The sequence below is a fragment of the Vicugna pacos genome, chromosome X (assembly GCF_048564905.1).
Source record: "Vicugna pacos chromosome X, VicPac4, whole genome shotgun sequence".
Taxonomy (NCBI): Eukaryota; Metazoa; Chordata; class Mammalia; order Artiodactyla; family Camelidae; genus Vicugna; species Vicugna pacos.
In genome coordinates, this window is record NC_133023.1 from 67,422,231 (window position 1) to 67,449,673 (window position 27,443).

Here is a 27,443-nt window from a genome sequence, read left to right on the forward strand (position 1 = left end):
CTTATACAGTGTGGTATGTGAATCATGCCTCAATAAAAAGAGAAAAAAGTAAATATAGGAGATGCATCTGATCATGCTGAGCTGTTGTTTATGCTGAGATATTCTCATTAACCATCTCTTCCTTTTTACAATACCTACTCTTTTTTAGGAACCATGATCTCTGCTTTTTAAAGGAAATTCTAGTAGCCAAGATGTGGAAGCAACCTAAATGTCCATTGACAGATGACTGGATAAAGAAGTTGTGGTATATTTATACAATGGAATACTACTCAGCCATAAAAAAGAATAAAATAATGTCATTTACAACAACATGGATGGACCTGGAGATTGTCATTCTAAGTGAAGTAAGCCAGAAAGAGAAAGAAAAATACCATGTGCTATCACTATAGGTGGAGTCTAAAAAAAAACAGACACAGATGAACTTATTTACAGAATAGAAATAGACTCACAGACATAGAAAACAAACTTATGGTTACCAGAAGGGAAAGGGGATGAGAAGGGAAAATTGGGAGTTCGAGATTGGCAGATACTAACTACTATATATAAAACAGATAAACAATAAGTTTCTTCTGTATAGCACAGGGAACTATATTCAATATCTTCTGGTAAACTATAATGAAAGAATATGAAAATGAAAAAAATTCAAAAAATGGTGCTTTCTTTACAATTATTATCTCTAAAAATATGTACTAGGATTGAAGTATTTTATAAATGTTGGGTTTATTTTATATCCTTTAGGGAATTTCTTTACCAAGTAGGTAATCTTGCTCAAGTTGTTCCCAAAGATATTGTTCTAAAACAGAACTTCTTTAAATTTAGGGCAATCTGGGAGAGGGTTACATGTTGAAAGTTCATTATCATGGGCTCACCTTAAGACAACCTAATTCAGTGGGACAAAATGTGATACACAGCATATATTTTAACATGTTTTTACAGAATTTATGGAAAGTGATCCCTGAACCACATGAAGAAAATTTTCTCTTCAGATAAGATGTGTTTGTATTCAAAGCCATTTTCTATAGAGACATATATTCTTTGATTTGATTATGTATTTCTGCATGTGTGTGTGTGTGTGTGAATTGATCTTTAAGCAAAATAATTTCACTTGAAATGGCTTTAGTCAAACTATACTATTTATTACCAAGGACAAGCTGAAGTGTGATACATTTTCATTTTAATGCCCCAGCTTTGAATATTTTTGCCAAAGCAATTTTTCCCCTTGCTGATGTAGTGTTGGAGGCCTTTTATTCCTTGTAGCAGCACAATAGGTGATCTCTTGAGTGAGCACTTTAGAGTTAAGTTTGCTACTCCTTTCTGTTCTGCTCAGTAGAGGAGATAGACAACTGCAGAGATCCTTAAGCTAAAATTTCAGAAAAGCCCATCTCTGCTCATATGCCCCAGATTACTCTTACAGGAGTAACTGTCTTATCCTTGGATATAAGTAAAGGTAAAAAAATATAATTGTTTCAAGTCTAAAGCTGGGAAAAAAATATAAAAGATGTGTAATTCATTAAGAGAAATTAATTACATTATCCAGTGCATTATTTTATTCAAATCATATACTTTCTAGTAATAACTCTGTTCTTCAACATATTCTGCCCCTCTATAGCCATAAATTAGGTATTTGTTTGAAATATTTTAGTGACATATGATTTCTTTTGATTTTAGCATTTTTCAGACATTTGTTGTAGTTTTCCATGAATGGGGAAAATCACAATTGGTGACATGCTCAGAGAAATCAAGAAATTAAAAACCTAGGATTTCTCATATAAATTCCATATACTCTTCCAGCCACATTATTTTTTATAGAATCAAGAAAAAGTTTTAAAATGTTTTGAAATGAACACCTAATTTGACCCTCCCTCCTTCCTTCCCTTTCTTGTTTGGTAACTACTAATTTTTCTGTATATGTAAGTCTGTTCTGTTTTGCATATACTTTCATTTTTATTATTTTTTACCACATATGACTAATATTATGCAGTATTTGTCTTTCTCTAACTTGTTTCACTAAGCATAATATTCTCTGTCTAACCACGTTGCTGTAAATGGCATAATTTCATATTTTTATGGTCGAGTACTATTCCATTATATATACTTAGACCACATCTTTATCCATTTATCTATTGATGGGCACTTGCATTGCTTCCATATATTGACTATTATAGATAGTGCTGCTATGAACATTGGGGTGCATTTACCTTTTAGAATTAGTGTTTTCACTTTTTCTGGATATAGACCTACAGGAGTGGGAATTGTTGGATCATATGGTAGTTCTATTTTCAGTTTTTTGAGAAACTTTTATACTGTTTTCCATAGTGGCTGCAACAATTTACATTCCCACCGGCAGAGTACAGGGGTTCCCTTTTCTCCATATTCTCAACATTTGTTGTTAGTAGAATTTTAAGGCTAGCCATTCTGACAGGTGTGAGGTGATGTCTAATTGTTGCTTTGATTTGCATTTATCTGATGATTAATGATGTTGAGCATCTTGTCATGTGCCTGCTGGCCATCTGTATGTCTTCTTTCGAAAAATGTCTCTTCAGGTTTATTGCCTATTTTTTAAATTAGGTTGTTTGCTTTTTTGACATTGAGTTGTATGAGCTGTTTAAATATTTTGGATATTAACCCTTTGTATGTCATAACATTTACAAATATTTTCTCCCATTCTGTATGTTGTCTTTTTGTTTTGTTGATGGTTTCTTATGCTGTGCAAAAGCTTTTAAATTTAATTATGTACCATTTGATTATTTTTGCTTTTATTTCTTTTGCCTTAGGAGACAGATTCAAAAAATATTGCTGCAATTTATGTTAAAGAGTATTCTGCCTATGTTCTCTTCTAGGAGATTTATGTTTTCAGGTTTTAAATGTAGGTCTTTAATCCATTTGAGTTTATTTTTGTATATGGTGTGAGGAAGTGTTCTAATTTCTTTCTCTTATTGTAACTGTCCAGTTTTCCCAGCACAACTTATTGAAGAGACCATCTTTTCTCCATTATATATTCTTGCCTCCTTTGTCATAGATTAATTGACCATATGTGTGTGTGATTATTTTGGACTCTCTATTCTGTTCCATTGATCTATGTGTCTGTTTTTGTCCAGTACCATGCTGTTTTGATTACTGTAGCTTTGTAGTATAGTCTGAATTCTTGGTAGTGTGGTACTTCCAGTTTTGTTCTTTTTTTCCCTCAAGATTGCTTTGGTAATTCAGGGTCTTTTATAGTCTATATTTATTTTAGGATAGTTTCTTCTAGTTATGTGAAAAAATGTCATGAGTATTTTGATAAATATTGTATTAAATCTGTAGATTGAATAGAATGGACAGTTTAACAATGTCAATACTATTAATATTTAACAATTCAAAGCTTGAGATATCTTTCCAATTTCTTGTCTAATCTTCAATTTCCTTCCTTAATATTTTATAGTTTGCAGAATATATGCTTTTCACCTCCTTGGTTAAGTTTATTCCTAGGTATTTTATTATTTTTAATGCATTTTAAACAGATTTTTTAAACTTTTATTTTCTCTTAGTTCTTTATTAGAGTATAAAACAGCAATAGATTTTTATATATTAGTCTTGTATTCTTCAACTTTGATGAATTCATTTATTAGATCTAATAGTTTTTATGTGGAGACTTTATGGTTTTCTATATAAAGTGTCATCTACAAAAGTGACAGTTTTACTCTTTTCCTTTCAATTTGAATGTATTTTATTTCTTTTTCTTGCCTGATAGCTGTGACTAGGACTTCTAATACTATGTTAAAAAGAAGTGACAAGAGTGGTGCCCTTGTTTTGTTCCTGAAAATCTTTCAGCTTTTCACTGTTGAGTATGATGTAAGCTGTGCATTTGCTGCAAACGGCCTTTATTATAGTGAGATACGTTCCTTTTATACATACTTTGATGAGAGTTTTTATCATGAATGGATATTGAATTTTGTCAAATGCTTTTACTACATCCATTGAAATGATCACATGATTTTTTATGCTTAATTTTACTAATGTGGTATATCACATTGATTGGTTTGTGAATATTGAATCATGCTTGGTCCCTGGAATAAATCCAACTTAATCATGGTATATGATCCTTTTTATACATTGTTGGATTTGGTTTACTAATATTTTGTTGTGTATTCTTCTTCTATATTCATCAAAGGTACCTTCTTGTATTTTATTTATTTATTTTTTTGTCCTGTATTGTTTCTGTCTGGTTTTGGTATCAGGTAATGGTGGTCCCATAGAATGAATTCGAGGAGAATTCCCATGTGCAGCCATCTGGTTCCAGACGTTTGTTTCCTGGGAGTTTTTTCAATACAAATTTAATTTTACTATTAGTTCTTGGTCTGTCCAAATTGCCTCTTTCTTCTTGTTTCAGTCTTGGCAGGTTGTAAGTTTCTAGAAATGTACTCATTTCTTCTAGGTTGTCCAATATGTTGACCTATAACTGTTCATATTATTCTTTTATGATTTTGTTGTATCTCTGTGGTATCAGTTGTTATTTCTCATATTTCATTTCTTATTTTGTTTATTTGGGTCCTCTCTCCTTTCAGTGAACTTGGCTAAAAGTTTATCAATCATATATATCTTTAAAAAAAAACTTTGATTTCATTGACATTTTCTATTTTTTACCTTTATTTTACCTATTTATCTATTTATTTATTTATTGTTCATTATTATTTCCTTCCTTCTGCTCACTTTGGGCTTTGTTCTTCATCTAAATTTTTAGTTGATAGTTTAGGTTATTTTTTTGAGGTTTTTCTTGTTTCTTGAAGGCCTGTATCACTATGAACTTCCCTCTTAGAACTGCTTTTGATGCATCCCATAGATTTCAGAGTATTGTATTTCCATTTGCATTTGTCCCAAGATATTTTCTGATTTTCTTATTTGATTTCATCATTGATCCATCAGTTTTTTAGTAGCATGTTGTTTAGTCTTTGTGTATTTGTTCTTTTCCCATTATTCTTTCTGTAATTGATTTTGAGTTTTATACCGTAGTAGTTGGAAAAATTGCTTGATATTATTTCTAGCCTCTTAAATTTGTTGAGATTTGTTTTGCTGCCTAACATGTGCTCTATTCTGGAGACAATTCCAAGTGTACATGAAAAGAAAATGTGTTCTGCTACTCTGGGATGGCATGTCCTATAGATATCAATTAAGTCCAACTGGTCTATTGTGTCATGTAAAACCACTGTTGCCTTATTGATTTCTTCTGGATCATCTGGCCATTAGTGTCAGTTGAGTGTTAAAATCCTATATTATTATTACATTATTATTAATTTCTTCCTTTGTGCCATGTTAGTGTTTACTTTATATATTTAGCTATTCCTGTGCTGGTTGCATATATGTTAATGAGTGTAATATCCTCTTCTTGTGTTGATCCCTTTATCATTCTATAATGCCCTTTTTTGTTTTTGTTACAGCCTTTGTTTAAAAAGTCTATTTTGACAAAAAGCCTATTTTTTCTGATATGACTATTGCTACCTCTGCTTTCTTGTCATTTCTATTTGAATGAAATATCTTTTTCCATGTCCTCACTTTCAGTTTCTGTGTATATTAGATCTGAAGTAAATCTCTTGTAAGCAACATATTGAATGGGTACTGTTTTTTTAATTCAATCTGCCACTCTGTGTCTTTTGATCAGAACATTTACTCCACTGACATTTAAATTTATTATTGATAGCTCTATCCTTATTGCCCTTTTATTTTCCAGTTGTTTTTGTACTTCTCTGTTCATTTCTTCTTTTTGTTTTTGTCCATTATATATGGCTTGATGATTTTCTTTAGTAGTATGCTTGTATGCCTTTTCTTTTAGATTTTGTGTAACTATTGCAGGTTTTCAGTGTCTTTCATTTATGTTAACCTATACTTTTATCTACTTGTTTTAAACTGGTAGTCATTTAAGTTCAGAATCAAAAAGATCCACCATTTTTACTCCCTTCTACCACATTTTGTGTTTTTAATGTCATACTTTACATCTTTATGCTGATCCCTTGACTGTTTATTGTAGTTATAGTTGCTCATATAATTTTTCATCTTTTAATCTACATACTAGCTTAATTAAATGGTTGATCCTCGCTCCTTCCTATATATTTCACTTTCTAGTGAGATTTTTCCTTATAGATTTTTAATACTTTTCCATTTAGAGAAGACCGTTCAACATTTCTTTTCCTATAAGTTTAATACTGATGAACTCTCTTAGTTTTTGTTTGTGTGAGAAATTCTTTTATCTTCCTTCCTAGTATAAATGCATATCTTGCTGTGTAGAGTATCTTAGGTTTCAGGCTTTTGCCTTGAAGCAGTTTGAATATATCATGCCACTCCCTCTGGCCTACAAAGTTTCTGCAGAGAAATCAGCTGATAACTCAATGGGGATTCCATTGCATATGACTTTTAGTCATTCTCTTGCTGCCTTTACCACTTCCTCTTTATCTTTAATATTTGCCATTTTAAATATGATATATTTTGGTGTGGGTCTGTTTGGATCATTTTGTTGGAGACCCTCTGAGCTTTCTTTTCTTGGATATTTGTTTTCTTCTTCAAGTTTGAGAATTTTTCATCCATAATTTCTCCAAATATACTTTTGATCCCCTTCACTCTCTTTTCTCCTTCTGGACCCATATAATGTAAATTTTGGAATGCTTAATGTTATTGCAGAGAGCTTTTCAATTGCTTTCTTTCTGTAAAATTTGTTTTTCTTTCAGCTATTCTGATTGCATGATTTCCATTGTTCTACTGTCCAGAGCAGTGATGTCTTGTTGCTTAGTCTGCTCTTCATTCCTTCCAGTGTGTTTTTTATTTAAGCTACTAAATTATTCAGTCTTGATTGGATTTTTAAAAATATTTTTATTTCTTTGTTAAAATATTTACTGTTAAGGTTGATTGTTTTTCCTATTTCAGTTAACATTTTTATTATCAATGTTTTGAATTCCACATTTAGTAAACTGTTTATTTCTAGTTCATTATTTTTATCTATTAAAAGTTAACATTATTTAATTAAAAGCAACTCAAAACAGAACAAAAATCTCAATAAAAACATTTGTTTTAAATCTAAATGTATGGATTAAAGTGGAATTTATGATATAGGCAAATTGCTCTAAAACAGAATATATTGATAAAATGTCCAAAAAATAAATATGAGGCTACAAATAGATCTGAGATAGAAGACAAGTAGAGCATCTATCACAAGAGAGAACTACACATCTAAATAGAATCTATGTTATTTTCTTCCATCTTATGGGGGGACTAATACTTGTTGAAAGTCCTGTCAAATGTTAAATGTGACAAAACCTATCTTGACCATAATAAATTACTTGCTATTATTTTATAATCTCATTAGCTATAAGCTTTATTAGAGCAATAACCATGTGAATTTCTTGTATCTTCAGAGACTTTCACTGTGTCTGTTAACAAAACAGCTGCTCAACAGATATATGTTGACTGAACCAATTCTGGCTACTCATTAAAGAAATAATCTAATAAAAATAATACAAAATATTGATTGGTTCAAAAATACTGTGAGGTCAAGAATAAGTTTACCAGAGAAAAAGAAATTTCAAGATAGATCATTAATTACATGACACACAAACATAACATAACCACAGCCACAGTCACTCCTCAAAAATATAATCCTATGACTAGCTTTCTCATTTCAGATCCAGGTAAATTGGATTGAATGTTTTGCACTGATGAAAAGTATGGCTTCTATATATTGAGAACAGTTAACATAAAGTGAAGAATACTTGTATAAACCTAAGTCATGGAATTGCTTCAAGACATCATTTTAGAAAATTCTAGAAAAACTATTTACAATTTAGTACATCCATGCTCATGATGTCAATTTTACTTATCATAAGGAAGATCATGGTTTTGGAAATGTAAAATTATCACTGTTATAGATATGCTGAAAAGAAAATGTAAGCATGGTCAAAAAACAACTGCACTAATTCAGCAACCATTTACCAAGAATGTCTTACATGCCAGACATTGTGCTAAATATGTAACCTGCTTGAATTATCTCATTTTACCTTAGAACAAGCCAAATATCTAAATACTATCATTGGCTCCATTTTTCAGAAAAGAAATTGAGACTTGGAGATTATATAGCTCACTTCAAATTACATAGGTGGCTGAATTGAGTTTTGAACCACATTCTGCTTAAACCAAAGCTCAAGTTTTATCTCAGCATGCACTACCTTTCTGTCATACTGGAACTATAATGGCAAGTTTAAAAAACTGGATAAAATTAAAGAAACCCTTCCCTACATTTCAGTCCCCAGTAATAACCATTAGTCTTGATCCTAGACTACAGATAACGAGCCAACTCATATTATAGCTATCTCAGAGAATAAGACTCTTCCTTAAGTTTTTGCTCATTTTAATATTAGTTTTATAGCTTTCACAATCGTTTGGCTGTTGTCTGCCGGAATGACATTAAACTATTTGTTCTATCATGGGCATAGGGGCTTTCTGACTTCACCTCCTAAATTTAAGGGAGATGGAAGAAAAATAGGCATGTTCCTGCTTCTCATTTGTACCTCTTTGGTTTGTCATTAGGATCACAAGGCCCTCTGGCTCTCCACAGGAAACTTGGCACATCCTAATGACAAAACCACTTACAGTGCCTGTTCAAAGTCCCTCACTACTGACTGCAACCAGTAATGGAACACATCTAGTAATCACATCCTGTCTAAAAATGTCCTAAGAGGAGAAATCAGCACAGGAGCCAACCATGAGGAAAGGAACTCTAATAACTAAGCTCACACTAGTTGCACATAATGACAGAAGTATCCCATTTCCTCCTGAGTATGTGAGACTCTTCTGATTATTCTTCAAACATTGTCAATCAGGGTTTCGTGACTCAAGTCGTTGAAGAATCTATGTTGCTTCATCAAATACCCAGTGCACTCACATGGGCTTCTTTATGTGTAACTTTCTTTGCAACATTTTGAGAAAGCATATCATCTGATAATGAAACTCAAATAAAAAGCAGACGACAAAGATTCTGTATACTGTCATTTAGATATTGAAAAAACCCTTAATCAAATGTACAATTCCAAACAATTAGATATGCAGGTAAATAGAATAAGAAGAAAAGTGAAAAGAAAAATAAATAACTATTCATCACTGTGACCAAACCACATAATTAAAACTGATTTTTATTATGCATGCATGCAAAGATCTAAGTGCACACACACACACACACACATATACATAGCTCAAATTACCACAACATTTCAACTAGTTCAACAAACTTTTAGATCTTATACCTTACTCATTTGTATAGTGTCTCTTATAGAATGCACCAAGCCTCCTTTGTAAATGATTTTCAACAAACCCCCTTTGTAAACAACTTTATTGATATAATTTACATACAATAAAATTCACATAGTTTAAATATACAGTGTAATGAGTTCAGATAAAATCAATCATGTAACTTTGAGTAACATCATAATAAAGAACTATTCTATCACTTCAAAAGGTGCCCATATATCCAGATCATGGTTTCTGAAATAACATTTTTCAGTGGAAGGAACCGTGTCTGTTTGGGAAAATGGATGATTCTAGAACTAGGGTAGGAAAAGTACATGATGAGTCTGGAATACATAGTAGTATCAGAAAGTAAGAAGTGTTTCAAAAAAAAGAAACAAAAAAGTTAGATTTGTCAAAGAACATAGGAGTCAATGTAAAAAGTTTCTAATGTCAAATCTGGAATAATTTGAGCAATAAAATAAATAACCATGATATTGGATTATAATAAAATAAATAAATATACGTGAATCCACATAAGCATACATAAATGATTAAATAAATAAATAAAAGTAAGGAAGAAGAGACAAATCTTCCTTACAGAAGAATTCCAAATAATATACATATATATTCCCCATACCCTTGAGAGTGACCTGGACATAGTGACTTGCTTCTAAAGAAGACTATGGAAAGGGAGAATAAATGTAACTTTACACTGGAGAAAACTCGCAGAATTATTATCAAGATTATCATCACCAATGATAGGTCATGTTAATATCATGTTCCCCCTGATATGATGTAATGAGAAGGGCATTTCACCTCCCTGGTATCTTCCCCTAAACTTATAACCACTGTAGACATGAGGAAAGCATCAGATAAACCCAAATTTAGGGACATTCTACAAAATACCTCACTATTATGTCACATAACTGTCACAAACTTATAAAATAAGGAAAGACTGAGAAAATGTTACAGACCAGAGGAGACATGGAGACATGATGACTAAATGCAATGTGGTACTCTGGCTCAGATCCTGATACAGAAAAAGGATACTAAGAGGAAAAACTGGCATGACCCAAACAAAAGCATATAGTTTAGTGAAAAGTGTTGTACCAATGTTAATTTCTTAGTTTTGATATATGTATCATGGTTACATAGATTCCACATTAGTGGAAGCTGCTTGAAGGGTATACAGGAACTTTGTAATATATTTGCAACTTTCCTATAAATCTAAACTTATTTCAAATTAAAAAGAAAAATTCTCTCATGCCCTTTTGCAGTTTACAACCTCCATTCATCCCATAGGTTCTGGAAGAAATTTATAATTTTCTATCATTCTAATTTTGCCTTTTCTAGAATTGCATAAAAATGGAATCAAGTAATAGGCTTTATTTTGTATCTGGCTTCTTTCACTTAGCATAACTCTCTGAGATTCATCTAAATTATTGTGTACATCACTAGTGTTCCTTTTTATCATTGAGTAGTATTCTATTGTATATATATGCAATTCATTTTTCCATCCACTTGTTTGAGAGGATCTGTGTTGTTTCCAGTTTTGGGCTATTACATAAAAAGCTATTGTGAACTATTTGAGGGCAAGTCTTTGTATGAACATATGTTTTCATTACTCTTGGGTTTATACCATCCACTGTTTTTGCCCTAATAGTAGAGGCATTTCAGATTGAAATTATAACACAAATATGCTGTAATTAATTCCTTGCTTTTGTCTGTTATTAATCTTTGATTATCTTCAAATAAATAAAATTAACTTCTTCAAACTATCTTAGAAAACCTAGATTAATCTGTATTAGAGGAACTGTTCTCATTCTCCATAATCATTCCAATTTATAGCAAGAAATTAGAAAAATAAATTCCAAGTATACAATACAGTGTATTACTTGAGTTTCATTATCAAATGGTATCCTTTCTCAAATGGTTGCAAAGAAAGTTATGTAAAGCAGCCCATGTGAGTGCACTAAGTATTTGATGAAGCAACATAACTTTTTCGATGAGGTGGTGGATGTGTGAATCAACTTGATTGCAGGGAGCATTTCACAATGTTTATGTATATCTACATCATATGTATACTTTAAATCTATTAGAATTTTGTCAGTTACACCTCAATCAAGATGGAAAAAAAAGAAAAACAATAGCTAATTTATTTAAAGTCTTCTCTAAACCAAATACTTTGTTCTGGTCTCTGTAACGTTTCTTAATATCCCTATCACTTACTGTTTTCCTCTTTCTCCCACACAACTCTCTTGAATTATTTGGAGTTAAACTTTTATCTCTTCTGGTCCTAAGTGATGTAGATCATACTCATTTATAACAAGTTACACACACACAGACATACAGATTTTCTCTTTGTAGCTTAGTTCTTTTTAATTAGTATCTTATTAAAAACCACAGTTCCATCCTGCTGAAGTTTAAGAAGCAGAGTCGAAGATGAACAAGATCTTAGTAATTAGAAAGTGAAAAAAAGAGTTCTGAATTCAGTAAGAGTAATAAAAATATATTACGCACTTTGATCCTTTTTCTTTCCTCCTTCAAGTTACTGGGTTGTTCTTCATGTTGAATTTTTTTTTTTTTAATTTGGAAGATTAGATGATTTTTTTTCTGGATTTGGCTGTGATGATCAGAATCTTTGACAAGAGATGAGAGAAGGAAAATGAAGAATAATTCCATATTTTATGTATGTATTGAGTATTTGTTATGTCTCCAGCATTGTAGAACAGACAAAAATCACAAAGTTAAAAAACATAGCATTGGGAAGATAAGACACACTCACGAGGCATGGATAACAATAGTGGATGCTATGCATAATAGGAAACTGATCATACATCCTAATAAATTGCAATGGCAATAAGTGCCATCGTGGTAGATACTGCTTAATGACAGAACAAAAGAACTCCCAAACATCTGTCTCTCCTCAGGGAAAATAGTACAGGGCAATTAAGAAAAGTGACAATTATGCAAAAATGAAGCAATTAGTTCATTGGATGCAAAGGTTTAGTTGTTAAGAACAGATAAACAAGTATCATTACACAGGTCTTTAAGAGGTTAGCAGGCTAGTCTTCTGACAAAATTTTGTGTCATTATGCCACTCGATAAATGACACATTGTCTAAACTTCCTAAAGTCTTTGAAGTTAATAGTAGTGTCAAAATTAGTGCTGTATTTTTCTCACTCCTAATTCTTCTCTAAATTTCCCATAGATTACTTAATCTGCTTACCTATATTAGATGATAAAAATGCTAATCATTAAATAACACTCCTTACTTTTGTAATGGTGTACAATATGGTATATAATGTTTTTTTTCAAAATATCTTTAACAAAAATCCATGAAAATAAATTAATATTCTCATTTTAACTGACTTATTTATGAGAAAACATTTACATTTCAAAGGAGAAAAGAAGAAAGGAAAAGTTTTAGTTAAATGAAGAAAGGGAAATAACCATCAAACCAGAGTTTGGGTAAAATTACACATTCAAATTCGTCAATGCATTATGGTTTTCATCTGATCTGGGAATGTAGATCACTGAGTAGAAATATTACGAACATTGCATTTTCACCCTTGATAAAAGAGGGAAAACTATTTTGAAGCCTGCTTGGCCCAGCTGTAATTAAACTTTAAGATTTTTAAAGAAAAAATCATGTAGAAGTTTAGAACTAACCAATCCCCAACAGATCACCTAAGTCAGAGATCAATTATGTTCGCAATCCTCCTGTATGGATTCCTAGGAATTACTGGTCTCTCTTATAAGATTTTATTTGAGGGAAGAATTCTGGTGTTTGATAACAACTAAGAAAAAAAACAACATTAATGGATTGAAAAAGAAAATTAAGAATCACTGATCTAGTTTAATGCCCACCATCATTTTTATGGACAAAGGAAATGATGTTTAGTGAGGTTAAATGACTTGTCCAAAGTCACAGGACTGGTTAATTTCAGAAAGAACATCAAGATTAGCATTCAATGCATTTTTCCATTAGTCCACAATGCTTCTCAGATTAATGAGTTCTTAATAAAGAAAACTCATAGAATTTTAATTATTTCAATAAAACTAGACATATTTCATTGAAGCATGATTAGATAATTATCTTCAAAACTCCTACACATTAATACATAAATAACTTCTTTACAAACTCTAGAATATTGTCCAATCATAAAGTTAAAAAAAGGCTTAAATTAAATGCTGTCTTTATCACTATAATAAAGATCTTTATTTTATGCTGGAGAGGCTGTGGAGAAAAGAGAACCCTCTGACACTGTTGGTGGGAATGTAGTTTGGTGCAGCTGTTATGGAAAACAGTATGGAGATTCTTCAAAAGACTAAAAATAGGCTTACCATATGACCCAGCAATCCCACTCCTGGGCATATATCTGGAGAGAACTCTAATTCGAGAAGATACATGCACCCCAATGTTCATAGCAGCACTATTTACAATAGCCAAGACATGGAAGCTACCTAAATGTCCATCCACAGATGACTGGATAAAGAAGTTGTGAGAGAGATATATATACATATACATACATACTACTCAACCATAAAAAAATAAAATAATGATATTTGCAGCAACATGGATGGACCTAAAGATTATCATACTAAGTGAAGTGAGCCAGAAAGAGAAAGACAAATATCATATGAAATCACTTATATGTGGATGCTAAAAAATGGTACAAGTAAACTTATTTACAAAATAGAAACAGACTCAGATATAGAAAATAAATTTATTATTACCAAAGGGGAAAGAAGGGAGAGAGATAAATTGGGAGTTTGGAATTTGCAGATACTAACTACTATATATAAAATAGATAAACAACAAGGTCCTACTGTATAGTACAGGGAACTGTATTCAATACCTAGCAGTAACCTATAATGAAAAAATGTGAAAAGGAATATATGTATGCATATGTATGACTGAAACACTGTGTTGTACACCAGAAATTGACACATTGTAAACTGACTATATTTCAATTTAAAAAAAAATCTTGATTTTAAAACATTAAATTTTTCCTAAAACATATTTCTTGGATGATTCAAAGGATACCCTAGGGTGGTTTCTGGGCTTGCATTAAAAAAATGGATTATCACTTCATGATGGCAATGTTTACATTTCTTATACTTAGTAATGATACTTTCCTCACACTCCAGGATTTATAGTTGTAGAAGGTATTATTTAAGTCCCTTAAGATGGATGGGATGTGTCAGTAGGATATTAACATTGAAAATCAACTTCATACACATTAACCAACATTATCTAACAGCTTTCATTTGAGCTGCACTTTAGTTCTTCCAGAATGCGTAGCTTTAAAGATATTCACAATTTATAATATTATTACTTCGGCTAATTTCTCCTTTGAATTAACTGCCTCAGAACATCAACTCAGTTTTCATTCAGTTACATCCTCCATCAATGTAATTTCCTTACTGATAATACTCTGAGCACACAAGTACTATCATATACTCCTTTTTTCTAAAACTTACCTAAATTTTTACCATTATTAAGTCCAGTGCCAGTGATGTAATACATGAAAAAATATATATTCAATCAATGAATTTTAATTTGAGGATTGAGCTTATCAGGGCATCAAAATACTGAAATAGCATCAATGTCTGCCTGGCTTATTAAATGAACTATTTATATTTTTGCACTTATTTTATTTATATAAAATATCCCTCAAAGTAAGTGAAAAATTTCTTGGAAGAGCCTGTTGAGTTCTATTAAAAAAAGTATAAAATGAAACTTCCCATTCATATCCAAAAGATACGAATATCTTTTCATCGATCACTGATCAGTACACACACATGCACACGCATCTTCGTGTTTTGGTAGTAAGTGTGACAACACAAACTGCTGCAGAATAAATTCAAGAAAGGAAGGGACTGTTGACGGAAATAAAATCACACAACGTGCGAGTTGTGGCTTAAGTTTTATTTAGGGCAAAATGAGGACTACAGCCCAGGGGACAGTATCCCAGAAAGCTCTGAGAAACTGTTCCAGAGAGGCAAGGAGAAAACTCAGTATTATATATGATTTCAGTGAAGGGGGGATTCAAGCACATGTTTAGGCAGAAGCTGCTGATAGTCACAAGGAACAGATGTCACCGTTAATGATTTTAGTGCATTTCTAGATATGAGGAGATGCAAGAACTGGGGTCGTAAAATGTTCTCCTGAAAATACCTAACTATCTGAAGGCCTGTTCAGCCAGTTTTCCCAGAGCACAGAGTGCCTTATTCCTGACCTCCATCCTGAACTCCTTTCAGGATGTGTTGGAGGTCAGCGGCTGCAGCGGCTCGTGAATTAATCAAAGCAGAGTTAGATGGCAAGTGCCAACATGATCCAATCGTTGTAGAGGCAGATGGCAAGTGCCAATTTTTAGTTAGCAGGATTGAGATAGGCAAATTAAGCTAGACTCTGCAACAGAATCTCATATTCTTGGTGCCCAACTGCTAGAGAAGCTGCATGACTACTCAAAGGATATTAAAAAACAAACAAACAAACAAAAACCTTGATAAAAGAGTCAAAGTATTTATGTTGCCAATCTTATTTTTAATCTTCAATGTTTAAAATAAAGTTACACTAACAGCATACCTTAATTGATACTACTGTTACCCCAAAAGGTAAAGACCTCAGGTCTTGTCATACCCGAAAGACAAGTTTACTAACAATCAGGAGATGGTGCATTGTGTAGCGAAAGATTTTAAAGATTTATTTAAAAAAAGGAAAAGTACACCTCCAAGAATGGGAGGGGGGCTGATCCAAAGGAGGAAAAGTAGCAGTTTTTGTCTCCCCTTGTTCTTAATACTCTCGCTTAGAGGTGGTCTCTTGATTTGATTGACAGCTCTTGTCCCCTGAATGCTTAGTCAGGTTTGGCTTCTTTGCACATGTCCTTACCCATGGTGTACACAGAAAAACCCATGGGGAGCAGGCGCTAAATTGCAATGTTAATTATAATACAATGAGCACTAGGTTGTCCTTTCTGCTACCTCACGGTAGCAGTCATGGCTGTTGGGTTTTAACAAGTTTCTTGCTGGCTCTCATTTAGAAGAAGTAAAGCTCCTTTATGCTGGAGGCGGGCATACTGCCATCTTCCAGACCATCCTGTCTCTCCTCCACCTATCTGCCCAGTGCCCCCACTCACCTGACTACATAACAAACACTACCACATCTCAAGTGCCTAATAGCCCAATGAGATTAGTAGCTATGGTGCTGAACAGGGCAGGCTAGATTTCTTATCAACATCCCCCAGCCCGCCTCCAAGCTAGTTGTTGCCAGGTAAGTACAATGAGTATAGCCTGCAGGTATAATTACAGAGCCTGATTCTTCCCCTTAGTTTTGTAAGGTGAAATCACATTCTTCTTGAGATTAAGACCCTTTGAAACCTAGACTGAATTTTCCCATGCCTGCATTGATATTTGAAGGTTTTATCTATAACTCACTGATGAATTTATTCCATGACACTCTACATACTTTTAACAATCAGAAATTAAAATTTGGTGTAAAGGGAAGATTTGAAATTTGGTCTGCAACAATTGAAGGTACAAAAGAATGAGTATTTAAAAATTCACAGCCATGTTAGACTGATTCAAATGACATCTTCCAGGTCTATTTCAGAGCACCATAACCATTACTTATGTAATAAGATAAAAAAGAACTTCGTGTACGAATTGAATAATTACAGGAAGAAATAGGTAGTTAGCTGCCCATCTACTCAAATGCACATCTAATTACTCAATTTTCATATGCAAGTATAAGAGGGCTTTTAAATTTTTTGAACACAATAGTGTCAGAAAACCAATGTGACAATAATTAAGATCTCTTGTAAACATTATGCACGCTTATTAAAAACACACAAAATCAAAACGAATGGCAGGTTTTTGTCATAATTGAATGTTTTGCACCTGTATGTGTACTGCAATCATCTAAATGCTTTGGAACAAATGAAATGCTATACTGGTTGGTCTTTTTTACATAATAAATCATGTTGTTTCTTTGAGAGGTCAGTGATGTTGCTGCCTGGATTATAACAACAGCATGTTCACTTCTTGGACGGCTTTTCTTCTGAGAATAGGAGGCCACTCTGTGATTTTCAGAATAATCCCTAAGTGTTTAAATATTCCAGAGATAAGATTTATTGAGGTAAATATCACAGCCTGGTACTATTTGGGAGGCCCAAAACAATATATTGAAAGTTTACTGTTGAAAGAGTTGAGAATTGGTCAATTTTCCTGCAAAATTTACATTCAAAACTTCAAAACTGGCTTTGTGAAGCCCTGTTCAGTGCAGATCTTTTCTCTTACCCATAAACATTCTACATTCCGTTTGTTCTGAATGTGAAATTCCAATGGAAACAAACAAAAGTTTCAGATTCAGTTCCTGGAATAGCCCTCTCACTGTAAACAACTATCATACTGGGTAATGTGTATGCATCAATTCTTCCTAAACATTAAGCCACAGGCAGTCCATTACTATGATCCTTTAGAGAGGGGGAAACCCATGAGGTGAGACCTCCAGCCACCATAGCTTTCTGCCTGAGAGAACCTTTTACACAGATATTTTTTGGAACTAGAGGGGCAGAAATCAGATCAGAGCTGCTGAGGAAGCTAGTTTTTGTGGCACAGGACACTGGAGAAAATGGAATTGCACAGAAAAGCAGTTAAAGAAACCTGCATAGATGTATGTCCTTTTTAGATTTTTGCCTAAATACCAAGCTTTGCATGTGCAGCCAAGAATCAGCAAATTCTGGCTGATAATAAATTGAGGGAGCCATGAAATGGATGAAGGTTCCAGAAGTTGAAGTTCTGAAACACATAGGTAATTCCAACCTGACCGACACCTAAGACTTCACTGAAGACGCAGACACTCTGATGACACCAGAAAGGCCACAGCTTAGGAGTAGGGCAACTCTAAGAATTATAAAGAAAATAATCAAATAAAGATTACATAAATAAAGATGAACTATATAAAATGAAAAATAATTATTAGATAAGCTTAACAGCAGATTAGAAATGCTAACAAACCTTGTCAGGGAACTTAAAATTAGGCCAATGAAAACTAAGTGGTTTGAAGAAGATCAAGCAAAAAAATTTTAAATAAATAGAACTTAAAGGATGTCTGGAAAATACGAAACAATCTAAGATACATTCAGTTTATCTATATCTCTTGTATCACTTGAAGAAGAGAAGACATAAATACAAAACATATATATATCTGAAGAAATACTCACTAAGGTTTTGAAAATTTAATGAAGACTATAAACTTACAGACCCAAGTTATTCAGGTAATACCAAACATATCAAACACAAATGAAACCTTTTAAGGGCATATCATAGTCAAATTGGTAAAATAAAACAAAACAAAACAAAAAAACATAAAGAGAAAATCCTGAGAGCACCCAGTGAAAAATTACACATTGTATATAGGAGGAAAACAGTATGAGTGATGGCAGACTTTTCATCAGGAACTATGGTATGATATCTTGAAAGTTCTGAAAATGAAAACCAAAACAAAACCTATTATCCCAGAATTCTCCATCCAATGTAAATGCCCTTCATTTATGTAGTCAAAATATTTTTAGATAAACAATAACTAAGAAAAATTGTCATTAGTAGATCTGATACATAATGATTGCTCAAGGAAGTTTATCAGTTTGAAAAGAATTGACAGAAGATGGAAATTTGAATCAACATGAAGAAATGATAAGTGATAGAAATCATATGTAAGAATGAAAGTGCAACATAAAATGTTCTTAATGTCTTTAAGGCATCTGTGATGGTTAAATCACATCTATAATTGTAATGTTTATGTTTTATGTATATATATCCCAATACCAACGTACGGGATAGAGGGGCAAATAAAACTATACTGTACAAAGTTTTCATATTTATGTAGAGTGATACAATATTAACTTTAAGTAGACTGTGATAAGAGAACATTTGTGATCACTAGAGCAACAGCTAAAAAATGAAAAGTATTATAACAGAAAAGAAAAAAAAATGAAAGTGGAATACTACAAGGTGACTTTCAGATTTCATCCCAGGAGTACAGAGATAGAAGGATTGTTTGTCCCACTCTGATACTAATAAAGAGTCAGAAAAATTTCACAGTCACGACTGTTTTCCATTCCATGGGGAGCTGAGTGACCCAAAATCGAATGACAAACTTCCTACAAAAAGAAAAGAGTAACAAACCCCTATTCATCTGGAATAGACCAAACCAGACACAACTAAGAAAAGTTACATTAGGATAGCTGAGAAATGTGTGAAGGCCAAGCTGGAGAGACAATGTGAAGTCTCTGGGAGACACAGAAATTACAGGAGCTTGTGACATCTTGCAGAGTCCTTCTTGACAAATGCCACTGTGCACCCACAGAAAAGATCAGAAAGAGCCCTAGAAGTGTCCATTGTTGTGCAGATCTAGGGAAAGAAAACAGCAGCAGTGTATGTTGGGCAAGATCCTGCCCTGATTTTTGCGGTTGGTCTCTTATTCAGGAAAAAAAAGCCTAAATCCCTGGGCTCAAGAGCAACAATGACAATCCTGGGGTGTACTAATTACAGTCAGGGGCAAGGAAACTAAGGAGGCCTCTAGAACTAGGAACATAGTGTTAGAGTAGGCAGATAGCTAGGGGACACAGTCCAAATGGCAGGAATTGGGCAGAAAGGAAGGGCATGGGTCAAATGCAGGAAAAACCAGGGGTCTCTGGACAGAGAAAGAAAAGCAGGAACCTCTGGGCTAATAAGTGGTCACATATTTTGGGGTGACAAGTGGCCTGGAGACTGACAAAGAAAGGAGAAAAGGCAGGAATCTTCAATGTCTGAATGTAACCTTTTGCTCATTATGCCCTCATTTCAATAAAATTAGCCTTGCAGATAAGAAGTACCCATCATGCACCACTTCTATGTCACTTCTGATCCAGACTAAATAAGGACAAAAATCCCTTCTCCCTTCAGGAAGGTGGAGTTGGGATGAAAATCAGGGAATCTGACTCCAAACCCTTCCGTCCGCAATGAATATTCCGCCCATTCATTTTTGCACCCTATGTAACTAACTTGCCAAAAAGAAAACAAACACAGGGCAGCCGCTCACTGAAGCCTGCCCACTCTCCCCTTGACAGTGTATTATCCATCCTTTAATAAATCCTCACTTTACTTTTTTTAACCACTACATCTTGTCTCTGAATTCTTTCCGGGAAGGGACAAGAACCCAGAACACTGGTTATATCCACCGGCCATGATAGCACACACCTAAGACTAAGTATTAATCAGAGCAACAGAGACCATAGCAATCTTCAGACTTGTTACCTAGCAAAGAAGCTTCGAATGACAAGCACTGGGTACTTCAGTAAGGTGACCATTTCGAAAGCGAGGATAGTGGTTTTAAATTAGCAGGAACCTTAATTGTAGCAGCATTCTGGAAGCATTGGACTTGGTCGCATAGGGGCTTACCATGATACAAGATAGAATTATAATCCTAGTGGGCAGAATTCAGTTTTATAGGTATTAAAAAGCAAGATTGGCTCATGGGACAAGCAAATAGCAATCTTTGGAAAATCCCTACAGTCTATACCTTCTAAAATAGGACTTGGCAGTGTGATTAGTCACTGGAGAACGAAAGGTGTCTAGTATGCCCATGGATGGGAAGACTTTGCCAAGTCTGATGTAGTCAGGGCTCCAAGTAGGTAGTTAGGAGACAGAGGTGAAGTCATCTCCAATAGTGAGGTCTTAGTCACATCATCAGAGGTGATGCCATCCCTAGCAATGAACTCTTGGGCTGGAGCAATGTCTTATGTATTGAAGGATTGGGTATTCTTCTCAGGTTGGTACCCACTCAGGTTGATACGGGTCATGTTTTCATGGTTCTGTGGTATTATAATGAAGCAGAGCCACTTGTAGAATTGCCTTTAGGCAATGTTGGACCTGGGAGTTTGATTTACAAATATATTTGAAATCAAGGGGTTTTAGGAGTGCACAGCTAGCAACAGTGATACCAACATCTATGATTCTGCCATAATTGGACAAAAATGCCTGAACTCAACAAGTACAAATTAAAGTCCCAATTAAGGGGAGACAAATCTAAAACCTTACAAGACTCCAAAATTTTGCTCAAATGGGTGATACGATGAATTCTGCTGCTGAGATTTTAAATTTCATGACCCGATTTGGGTGCATGTTGTTAACAGGGTGTTGGATTGTTTCCCAATTAAAACATTCTTGGCTGAGGTTGGGGAACCAACATTAGCCTTTAGGTAGGCCCTGCAACTTAGCCAATTACTCTAGGCCCTTTGCCTCAATTGTCAGCCTGGTTGTTGACAGGAAAGCAGACAGTCTTTGAGTTGCAGCGCTTGAATTATTCAAACTTAATGGCATGTGGGCCTCAGATTTTGCCTTATTTGAGTGAAACAATAGCTTATTTGTGAGGGTTTGAGCCTCCAGATAGCAAACCGGTGTAAACACCCACGCCAACAATAACAAGACCCACAGCCAACAGAAGAGTGTGCAGCTGCTTTTTATAGGCTTTTTGTTCTTTGATGTTTCTTTCCCTCTGGCATGAATTATTACCAAGAGGAGTTGTCTGTGTTCATCATGGTGGGGCAGGGTGTTGTTTCCATCATTATTTTTTTAATGTGATTTTCATTTACCAAGTAGAGTTGCTTTTTTTTCCCTCCTTGGCAGTCCACACTGTTTTTAGAAATGGCCTTGGAGTAATAATTTCAGTTTCCTGGTGAGAGTCAGAAGGGGAGGCTAGACTAATCATCCATTCCTTATTACCTGAATAGCATGGGAGATTTCTATGTGGTGGAAAGTTAGGTTTGAATGTGTCCCATAACAAATGGGCAGGTGTCAGGCCTGTAGGGAAGTCTAGCAGTAATGGGTCCCAGGGGAGTGTCTGCCCTAGATCTGACTTCCTGCCTTTGTGGGATAGGGGCAAGATTGAAAATCCATCCTTATAAGGAGAGGTATCAGTTAAGAATCTCACATGTAGCGAATTCTTACAAACATAAAGATGAGACATGCCTCTCTTTAAATACAGAAAATGGTCTTGGGAAGGCTTGAAAAAATTAGTATTAGCATCAGTCTGCCCAAAGGTTTAGGATTAAGAAAAATTTGGGCTTGTAACAAAAGTGAGACCCATTTAGAGGTCAATTTGCTGGACTAGAGTTTAAGAAGCAGTAGTTTAAGAACATTATGTCTTTAAATTAAACTGGCCATCTGAGGGCAATATGCCAACTGGAAATGACACTGAATATCCTGTTCCTGGGCTTTCTCGTATACTGCCTGTTCTATACAATGTGAACCCTGATCTAAATCAATAACATCAGGCATTCCAAGGGCAGCCAGTAAGATTTTAGGAAGGCCAGTGATTTTCATTTCAGCCCTGGCCAGTTGGAGCATACCATGTGGTCCATGCTGAAATGAGAAAGAGGGTCAATATAATCTTGCCATTGACTGTAAGAAAGATTTCCCCAGGGAATATTGCCACATCTCATGAGTAATCAATGTCAAGTTTTATTAGCATGTACAATTTTCAATAGCCATTTCTTTCAGGGGTTGTGTTAGAAGAAGCCCTATAGCTTTGTTCTAATCTACCAGGCAGAGAATTCCCACCCCAATGGCCTGAATTCTCATGAGTTCAGACTGCCAGCAGTAATAGCACCAAGAAAAACTGATCAATGGAAATTCAGACTGGTTTATCAGTTTGATCATTGAAGAGAGTCTTGGGTATGTTGGCTTTGGTATGAGCAAGAATGTGGGAGACCCAGACTTCAGGGGAAATACTCACCAGCTGCTATCAAGTGGACCCTGGATAAGAAAATTATCCTTTTTCCATTGGCTGGAACAAACAGCAAGCCTAAGACCATTGGGCATTTCCCAGGAATCTATAAAGAGGTAACAGCTGAAAACCCCCTGTCTTGAGCATCTTGTATAGCAAAGGTAATGGCCAGTAATTCTGCTAAGTGGGCCAAGCCTTAGTGCAATACCATATCAGGGAGGTAGCAGTGGCCAGATGAAAAGTGGCTGCCATCCAGCAAGCTCCATTACATGTGATGGTGGTTCTGCCATTGGTATTGTGCACTCGTTCTCTTTCCTTCTCAGACAGTTGGTCCCAAAGGGCTCCCTGCTTTACAATGGGCCCAGGAAATAGGGGCTCCGTTGTTGGGTCCAAAGCCTCAGTGGGCAAGGAGCTGAGGATGCAGGAAGTTGCATCTTCCTGTAATTTAGAAAGACTTTTGTTCTCAGGTTTAGCCCCAATCCTGAAGGTGCCATTTCCTTTATAATGCTAAGGATTCTGCGGCTGTACCAAGCTGCTGAGGTGATGAGTCCTTTAGCCCATGTCATGATGGGTACCAAATTAGGCAGAGAGACATGTTGGAAGCTTGTGATGGCTTCTGTTTCTAGGAGTGCCCAATATGTAGCTAGGAGCTGTTGTTCTGGGAATGTGTACCATCCAGCTACAGTGGGTAGCAGCTAAGTCCAAAATCCCATGAAAAGTCATTTGGTATTGTGCTGTATCCATAGGCTCCAAGAAGTGTAGTTCTTGGGGGCCGGGGCTTTCACTCCAAATTTGGACCCTGGTAGTACCAAGGGGCAAGGCCTGCTGGATGGCCAAGTGGATAAGCTCCAGGGTTTTCTGTTTTAGAGGTTCCCACATAAGGGTGGAGGGTTTATGAATAATTTGATAGATAATTCTTAGAAGAACAGGTGAATGAAGCCAAAGAAGCTCAGCAGAAGTTAGGCCTGTTGTAAAGTAATTGGGACTATTGGTAACTACAGTTGATGTTTAAACCTCTTGGAGATCCTGTCCTTCTGTTGACCAGGTAATATCCAGGAAATTAACAAAAGTCACCAGCCTTTGGATTTGATGTGGAGCAATAAGTCAACTTGTGACTTGGAGTTTGGCCACTGTGACCTCCAGATCTGCTTGGATGGCCTCTGGTGATTCATTTTTAAGAGACTATTATCTATGTAATGCCAGTGGCAAGTGGAAGTGAACCAGATATATTTTCCAGGTCTTGATGACAAAGTTTATGGACCATGGCAGGGCTATTTAAATATTCCATAGTCAGACAGGTAAAAGTACATTGAGTGCCTTCAAAGGAGAAGGCAAATTGCAACTGGGAAGCCAGTAATGGGAGTAGAATAAAACATAGTGATTAGGTCAATGATGGCAAAATATTTCCCTGGGGCTCTGTGAATATTCCCAGTCATCTTGATAAAATATAGGTGCTTTAGTGATAAGAACCACGATGTTCAGATTATTATAATAACCATGAGCCATTCATTTTTATCTACTTTAAAGAGGGGACAAGTTAAACTATTAAAAGGAGAAATTGTGAGGATTATGACCTCCTTCTTTCAATAAATCTGGTATACCATGTCATAGCCTTTCTGTTTTTGTTTTATTTGCTATTGTGGGGTATTAACTATTTTAATTGGATACATCAATGGGGTTCCTTTTATCATGGCCCAAGAATAAGGTTATATATTTCCATTTCTTCCAATCAGCAGATCACCCTGACATAGTGTCCATTCCAATCATGGGGAATTTCAGTTCTGAAATTCAGAATTCTGGAATTTGACCTCTGGAATTTTTCTCAGTGAGATCATTCCAATTATGACATCTAAATGAATTAACTCACCTGGGACTTTAGAACCAGTGACTCCTTACAACTTGAAACGAGACCCTTTATTTATAGAGGGATCACCAAGCACTATTGTTATTTGGGATACTTTATCTAAGAGTGCCAGGGAATGCTGAAAATTGTGCAGACTTTAATGGGCCAAGAAGGTAGTGTAGAGATTATTGTTCCTCAGTGGTAACAGGTCTAGGGAATGTGCCAAATTCACATAGTAGAGGCTGAGGTGGTTGCCATTGGAGCAAATCACAGTGAGGGACTTAGGCTGGAGTTGATGAGTTGATGATGCCACAGTTATGGGAGCCCTTGGAGCTGTGGTTGGGAACACTTCTGAAGAAGGAAATGTAATTTAGAATATCTTGTACTTGTCAGGACGAGCACCCAAAGTTAAATTACTAGGCATTCCTACATACCTTAGTTGCTGATATAAGGCATGTCTTGAGGATTTTGAGATGTTAAAAAGTTAGAAGGTTGAGGAGTCTGACTAGCTTTAAATGTATTGGGAGGACCTCATTGGAAGTTGTTATAATTGCCCTAAGTGGTTAAAGCTTGGGAAATTGGGTGGGCAAGCCCTTTATGATCAGCTAACATCTCTATGCTATCTAATGCTTGCCTAGTCATATGAATAAGAGTTACTAAAGAGAACAGAGCTACCCAATAATGAATAAAGATTCCTTATAAAAATAATTATTTTGCCTGGGCATTGAAAGTTGCCGCCTCAGGTATAGTCATAGCCTTCTATCTCAGAGTGTTCTACAAAATGATACACCCATTGTACCATGCCAATTTTATGTAGCAAGGTATTTTCTTCCTTTAAAGTTTTCCAACTGGCTTTAACCTTCGTGGCTATTACAGCAAAAGAGGAGTGGGCAGTTTTTCAGGCCATAAAGAGCCAATATAATAAGGGCAGGGCATCCGAGAGTAGCATCTTATCAGAGGAATCAGGACCTTCTTCTATTTCTGAATCACCTTTCCTTTTACTATTTTTTAATATGAGCAAGACCCCGTTGTGGTCCCTTATGATGTTAAGGTTGTGGGATCTCTTAACAGATTATACATTTTTGGTTGTCTAGACAAGCCAGCTAATTGTCTTGTCTCGGCCCCAGTAAGCTATAGCTCTGACTCCATGCTAAATAGAGATAATTGTCAGACAGCATCTTTTACATTATCCTTTTGGACAACATCCATTAATATGCTCTTTATTTCTAACCTAGTAAAATAGGGACTTTCCAATGCAGTATCTGATTTGACTGTTTACACTTCTGAGTGGTAAGAGGAAAAATCTCAGGGAGGCTTCAGCAGGCCTCACAGGCAGCTGCTTCTCATTTCAAAGCCTCCTGTCCACCTCTGAGAGGTCAGTGTTCGTGCTCAGCAGAGCTATTGCTGCCTCTCCTTGAGCCAAGACTGTTCACTCCCTACCTCTAAGTATCAGCTCTTTAGCAGGTGGTGTGCAGTAGCTTTTTTCCCCTCAGTTGTACTAATAACTTTATTTAAATAAAACACGGGATTTTCCACACTGGAAAAATACAAAAGCCTCGCATTTCCATGTGTAAAGTCATATTATATGGTACCTCGAATGCTGTTCAGTGCAGTAGCTGTAATTAAACAGTACAACTATATACAAAATTTTAACAGTTTCTGACAAATTTCTATAGCTGGATGTGGGATACATTTGAGCTCAACGACTTCTGGGAAATGTACATGGCAAAGCATAAGTTTTAACACAGTTGGTTCAAAACTTTAATATGTGCTAAGAATAAATGTACAACACAAAATTTAGTTTCTCAAGAGAAAATAAAGGCACATGTCACTATGAATATCGTACATCAGACTTCATCACCAAAAAAGCATATTTAGTCCATCATTCAGAAATTAATATTGATACTATTGTATCTTATTTGGACAAAAGCAGAGCATTAGATCAACACATTATGTAACGCTAAACCAGATATCAGAAGTTAATGGAGCTCCTATTTATTTTACAGAACTAATATGTTTCTCCCTTTAACCATAATCTACAAAATATAGCACTTTCATCAAGGCCAGAGATTATTAGGGTTAAAAGTGACTGCTGCTGAATAGATTGTTCTAAAAGTTTCCCCTGTGAAAATGGCAAAAGTAAACTAAGTCCTTTTCCATGACAGTCTCCTACAATGTAACACTGACTAATTTAAAGGAGCCAGAATGCACCTTCAGGAGAGAAATTACTGCAAACTTTGATGGAAAGAAGATAATTGGGGTCATGACAAAATAATATACAAAATACATATATTTATATATATATATACACACACACACGTATACACATTTCTTAAAAAAAAAAATCAGTGGTGTTACTTTCTTCTTTATTGCCTCTTCCCTTCTTTAACTTCCTTAGAAAATGAAAGAAAAACCCAGTAATGAATGAAGGGAACTGAAACATTCCTGTAACTGTAGGCACCTTGTTCCCCTAATTTTTAAGAAAATCGTGCCATATACTACAGATGCAGATGAAACAATTCTGTTTTTTTGAACTGAAGGCAATTAAATAAAAATATAAAAACCTCCCTTTGCTTTTGAAAC